The sequence below is a fragment of the Corythoichthys intestinalis genome, chromosome 18, assembly GCF_030265065.1.
Source record: "Corythoichthys intestinalis isolate RoL2023-P3 chromosome 18, ASM3026506v1, whole genome shotgun sequence".
Lineage (NCBI taxonomy): Eukaryota > Metazoa > Chordata > Actinopteri > Syngnathiformes > Syngnathidae > Corythoichthys > Corythoichthys intestinalis.
The window spans coordinates 7,770,289-7,776,394 of record NC_080412.1 but is presented as its reverse complement, the minus strand read 5'-3'; the positions used below and the strand labels follow the sequence as shown (position 1 = coordinate 7,776,394).

The 6,106-nt window shown below is 36.9% G+C and overlaps 1 long non-coding RNA gene across 9 annotated transcripts; it reads left to right on the top strand.

Moving 5' to 3' along the window:
• Positions 1 to 297: 297 nt before the first annotated feature.
• On the top strand, positions 298 to 4,400 carry LOC130906139 (uncharacterized). 9 transcript variants are annotated; one of them, XR_009061233.1, is made up of 10 exons: positions 339 to 353; positions 767 to 800; positions 877 to 975; positions 1,040 to 1,161; positions 2,390 to 2,450; positions 2,523 to 2,573; positions 2,774 to 2,842; positions 2,952 to 3,065; positions 3,149 to 3,218; positions 3,340 to 4,400. It is a non-coding gene; the product is annotated as an uncharacterized LOC130906139 (long non-coding RNA). The 9 variants fall into 9 exon arrangements; XR_009061232.1 differs by having other exon boundaries at positions 1,085 to 1,161; positions 3,340 to 4,398; XR_009061230.1 differs by lacking the exon at positions 767 to 800 and having other exon boundaries at positions 298 to 353; positions 1,085 to 1,161; positions 3,340 to 4,397.
• Positions 4,401 to 6,106: the final 1,706 nt, after the last annotated feature.

Below are 6,106 nucleotides of genomic sequence, written 5' to 3'. Positions count from 1 at the left end.
AAAGCTCAAATCCTCACCTATGACTGGAAGTTCTGTCCTGCTTCAAGCACTCCACCACCATCACAGTCCTTAAGAAAACTGCAATGTTTGAACCTGTCATTCTTGATCTATGATCACGGTCAATGGATTTTCACTTGTATAGTGCTTTTCCACCTTCAAGGCACTCAAAGAGCTTGAGAGGAGTCTGGCTGCAGCCCGCCTCTCTCAGTACCCTGCGCCGCTCTTCTCAGTACCCATCCCGCAGACAGGAAATGACGCAACACCGCAGCTCTCAGTCCCCTCAGACCGGAAATGTCGTCAACCCTTGCGACGAAAACAAGTTACGTTATTTCACCTTTCGCGAAAAAAACACGGTAAGTGGCCGCACTGAAAAAAAGTTTTTAAAAGCGTATGCATGTTTAAAAATGTTAAATAGTTAAACAACACTTGCGGTGAAAATATGAAGTGTTTATTCTGAGTTGAAAAGACCGTACTTATATCTAGTATTCTTAATGTAATTTAAATAATGTCTTCCTTTACTAACTGCATGTGACTTTGTTCTACTTATATTGTTTAATACGTACTGATGAATTCAGCAGCGAATTGGCTAATGCTGCTAATGCTTTTTACATTTTTTTTTCACAATGAACAGTCTTCTTTGTGTAGTTTTCATTATATTGCACTCTTATTTTTCATTATGTACATGCCTGCAATTCGCAGCTCGCTGTTTTTGTTGTTGTATGGTATTGTTGTTTTGCCTTCATTTGTTTTGTCTGGTCCTTTGTAGTTTGAATGTTGTGACATGATCCAAATAGGACAAGGTTGTATTTTTTTCTTGATATTGTTACTCTGCTTAGCTATATATTTTTTCATTATTTTGTTTTTTTTTTTTACTAGCTGCAAGATCACCACCCCATTGGGAAGAAACTAAATCACGACCCCCAAATGGTAGTCTTCCCATGCAGATACAGGGATGTCACACAGATCCAAATGGAAGTAAGTAGCATAAATAGTAATGTACTTTAGATTTTGGACTGTGCTGAACACTTTTTTTTTATAGACATCGAACAAACCCATAAATAAATAAATAAAACCCACTGTGCAGACAGGACCAATGGTGACAATATAAGACCATGCCGAGCTTCATGGACGGTTCACACTCATCCTGCCCAGGAACGGCTGGTATGTTTTTATGTCTGAGACAAATGTTGTGCTCAGTGGAAATCTGGATAGGCTTATTATTCCTTATATTAGTTAACAATTGGACATAATTGATTATTTACTCTTTGTTTATTTAACCAATCAACATTCTCATTAGCTTATGCAAATCTTGAATATAAAGAGGCCAGAAATGGTGTTGATTGTCTAAAAAAAGAAAGTTTGATTGACACGTGCTGACTTTTGGAACGTTGGCCTGAACAATGAAATGGAATCAACTGTGAATTTTGAGGATTTAGTTTCTCTAAAGAACATAATGTCAATTGTACAAATAAGTAAAATGTAACTTTTTGTGTTTGTTTTTTTGCAGATATGAAATGCATATTTATAACTTGTCTAACAAGTAGCTCATTCAAAGGTATAAAAAAGTATTTTTTGGCCTGTGTAGGGTATTATTTTAACTATGTAGCCTACAGAATGCTTGTATGGGCTCATGTAGGTGTCTGCGTACGTTTGTATTTATATAACATATGTCCGTGTGTATAGATTATGTATTTTTCAGGGAAGGACCATATTTGTGGCTGACCCCTATGTTGTTGCAACATGGTGAAAGCCTACAGGATGTGACCCACACATGCATTTGCCTGTAAGGCTGATTAGTAACAACTACAACTTGGAGCATTGGTTCATTTTCAAAGAACAGTCAAATCATAACAAATTAAATGATCCAAATTCCAATTATTTGTGGGAAGAAAAACAGATCCAATCTTGAGATCAGAGAACTATTGTTATCTCTAATGAAATTCAGTAACCATTCATATTGGCATGGCGTTTCCATGATGATCCAGAATAGCCTTGTTTGGTTTTGAAGGTATGTTCCAGTCGATCCTTTTATGTTGCCCCTTCAATTAAAGCAGAATTGCACTCCAGATGATTCATCCAATCATTTGAAGCAAAATTCTAAAATGCCACTCTAAAATTGCGAATGTTTTGTTTCAAGGGCGTTGGCCCGGTCTCAACATTGGTAGGGACGAATATAATGCAAATAAGGTTGCTCAAAAGTTGGTGGGGACAACTTTAGCATCCTGAAAAGTTGGTCGTGTTATGTCCCTACCGTCCCTATGCAAACCTACGCCCTTGTTTTGTTTGCATGAATCATTTAAACCTGACTGGTTGGTGTTCTTATGCATGGAAACACGTTTGTAATTGTTTAACTACTGTATTTAATATAAACCTATATTTTCAATTGCAGAAAACGTTGACAGTCAATCAACAGGGGGACATGGAAAGAGAGGATTGGAAGTGAAATAGAGGTATTTGTAAAAGTGTGTATATTCATTGATTCAAAACTTGAAGGAAGTGACTCGGTTAAATTCTTACGTTAGGGTTTTTCGGGACAGCCATAGGGGAAGGACTGTGGCATCTTCATGTTGATGGTAGGTGAGTTTAACTGTCCAATTTTGTCCTCTGTTATATTTGTATTCATTTATCCATTTGTAGTATGCTCTTTGCACTGTTCTGGATGCTCTCTTTGAGTTTAACCATTGTAAAATGAAGTTCACCGAATCATTCAAATTGGGCTACAAAATATCCTTGTCGTTATTCTTTATTTACACTTGTTTTTAATTTTTGTTAGACTGATATGCCAACTCTGAGGAAGTGGTGGTGTATATTGCTAGCGGACAATTTCAAACTTGGGTGCATGGTAAGTCTTTGAAACTGTTGATATGGCATTCATAGGAAAGTAGGTGCACAGCACCTTAATTCTTTGGTGGAAAATGTGGAATACTTATTTTTGTATTTTTTCAACTTAGGTGAGCCACAGGAAAGAGTTTGCCCATTGGACAGACAAGGCAAAAGCATTACTGCAGGGTGAAGTGCCACCAGTCTATCAGCTACAGAAGTGAAATTTGAATATAATTGCTGAGGTCAGCTTTTAAAGACTTTTTAGTGTCCATTACTCTGACGCACTTTTGAACATGTCCCCCTTTATTCACTGATTTATTTTTAGGAAGAGGTGCAACCACAGCTCCTTCAAGTTAGTGGTGGCCCACTCCAAAAAGATACGGCGGGAAAAAATGGTAAGATTGTTTATTGCAATGCCTGAAAAGAAAAATCAAGTATAAAATTAACTAAGCATCATTTTTATTTTACTTATGTAATATTCAAATAGCTCTTTTCTTTCTCTTTTCCAATGAACAGTTTTGGTAAAAGGATTGCGCCAGACAGCACAAAAGCCTCGGACAGGGCTGGGGGGGGTCAATGCAGTAGGAGTTCCCAAGCATCCTGCAGATGGAAGAGGATGAGCATGAACTACAATGTCTTGGAGCCATTCAAGTTCTGTTTCAACCATCTGGAAGATGGATTTACCTTTTTTGAGGAGATTGTTGATCAAAGAAAATAATCTGGTATTCTCTCAATAATAATAAAAAAATAATAAAACTAAAAAAATAAAGTTTACCACATTAGAACTGGTTGTATTGAGTTCATTTTTCTACACTTATAAATTTGTTGTTTTTTTTCTTTTATCCCAGATGTTAGTTGTAGGTAGTTTTAATTACCTGTGATAAAGGCGGGAGTGCTTGCCGAAAAATGTCAGGTAATTAAAACAACCTACAACTATTGTCTGGGATAAAAGAAAAAAACAACTAACACATGACAACTATTTTGTCATTTCTGTTTGAAATAAAGGTGCCTTTCCTGGAGCAGAAAGTTTAATATAGTTTCTGAATTAGTTAATTAGGATCTTCACCCACATGAATGAATTTAAGTAGCAAAATGAAAGACAAAATTGGTTTGGTTGCAACATTGAGAGAATATTACGTTTTTGATACATTAAATTGTAATGAAGCTATATTAATGTGTCCGTTCATAAAAATGTAAGGATGACAGCAATTTCTAATAATTCTCAATTGGAGTATATTTTACAATTGACAAACTAAAGTACACACTGTGATAGGTTACATGCGATCTTTCAGTCACCAATTAAACCTTTATTGCAGTAGTGTGTATTTTAATTTTGATGTACTGTAACCGTGTTTTTCATTTTGGTAAAATCAGCAGGCTTTAACAAACTGACCGCGCTTAAAGAGTTAATCTCCCGATTTCACCAAATCAATTTAAGGAGCATGGAAATAAATTATTATTTAAATAATAATGAGTGATGCTGAAACCGAAAATAAAAGACGTGCGAAAAGAAAAGTAAACTAGTATTTACGTTCGAATGGACGCTAACTATTACGATAAAACCGGAAGCTCGGAGGTCGAGCGCTGTTTCATGTTGTCATTTCCGGTCTGAGAGCTGCGATATTGCGTCACTTCCTGTCTGCGGGATGGGTACTGAGACGAGCGGCGCAGGGTACTGAGAGAGGCGGGCTGCAGCCAGACTCTCTTGAAGAGCTTTGACATTTCCACCTCATTCATCTACTGTTGATCCAACACCAGGAGCAACATGAGGTTCAGTAACTTGCCAAAGGACACTCCGACATGGCCACCAGGGCGGAGAATTGAATCAATAACTATTGGGTTGCGAGATGACTACCATGGAGCTATGCTCCCCTATCAAGTCTAAATGTAATGTATAATTTGTCATTGTGGCATGTTTGCTGTACGACTAGAGAGGTTCTAATTACCAGTGTTGTTAATCGTACTTTTAAAAAAGTAATTAGTTACAGTTACAAATGACTTCCTGCGAAAAATCCCCAGAGCATGATGCTGTCACCACATTGCTTCACAGTGGGGATGGTGTGTTTTTGGTTAGGTGCAGTGTGAAAAGTTGAAAACCACTGTTGAAGAGAAGTCATATTACATTGCAGTTTGCCAAAAAGCATGTATGAGACTCCATGGTCAAGTGGAAGATTGTTCTTTGGTCTGATGAGACCAAAATTGAGCTCTTTGGCCATCAAAAAAGATGTTGTGTTTGGCGGAAACCAAACACAATAAACAAATGTTCATTCGCCCCTCTCAGTCAAAATGGATTGTATGTCTAGCACTATCAATGGCAGCTAGTGAGTCAACTTATTTGGCCAAAAATAAACTGGTAACGTCCACACGAGTTCTAATTGCCGTAAACGTGGCCCGCGAACCACAATGAGTTTGGCATCCCTGCTCTACATGTGTCCAATGTTTGACTGAAAGAGATTTTGAGAATGAGGGAAACACAAGTATCTAAGCAGCTTATTTCTATTATTTATGTCTCATATCTTACAAAGGGAGAACCAAAGTAAAAGCTTCTCTCACACAAAATTCTCCACACTTAAGCCTTGTTTCTTGCCCCAGCCCCTCTGTTAAAGCTAAACTTGAAGTCAATTATAAAGACATTTTCATCAGTTAAAAATATCCCATCCCCTTTGATGCAAATATTACTGCGGGTTATAATGTTGAGAGGGGAGAAATCAAAAAGCAAACGGAATAAAAGCAAAATAAAGAAAGGATCGAGAAGAAAATAAATAGGTCACACAGTATGTCACAAGCAATCATTTCTCATGCTCAGCATATTTGTCATGGAAGGATCAGGAATGATGCTACTGAATTTATGTACGATTGAAGTATTTATTCAACTATCACCCTCCAAGGCACAGCACTGACTATGACGAAGGACAACATTATGGATGTGGTTTACACGCAAAAGAAAAAAACAGGAATAGAATTTAGATATGTCAAGAACCTAGCCACAATAGTACAAAAATAGCATTTTAACGTTCTGAGAAAACTAGAAAATCATATTTTTGTCCTTTGCAGTGTGTACAGAACAGTACTGAAGTTGTTACCCTACTTAATACATCTTGTGCATTAGTGTTATCAGTGTGACAAGAATTATAAAATATTACTTTAATATTCTTATGCATTTATTAATGATATCAAAAGTGTGACCTTAAATGCTCCTTCTTATTGCTCTGTCCATCCTTTTGGAATTGCTCACATTTCTACATTAAATCACCATCAAATGTGATCTGATCTTTGTCAAAAT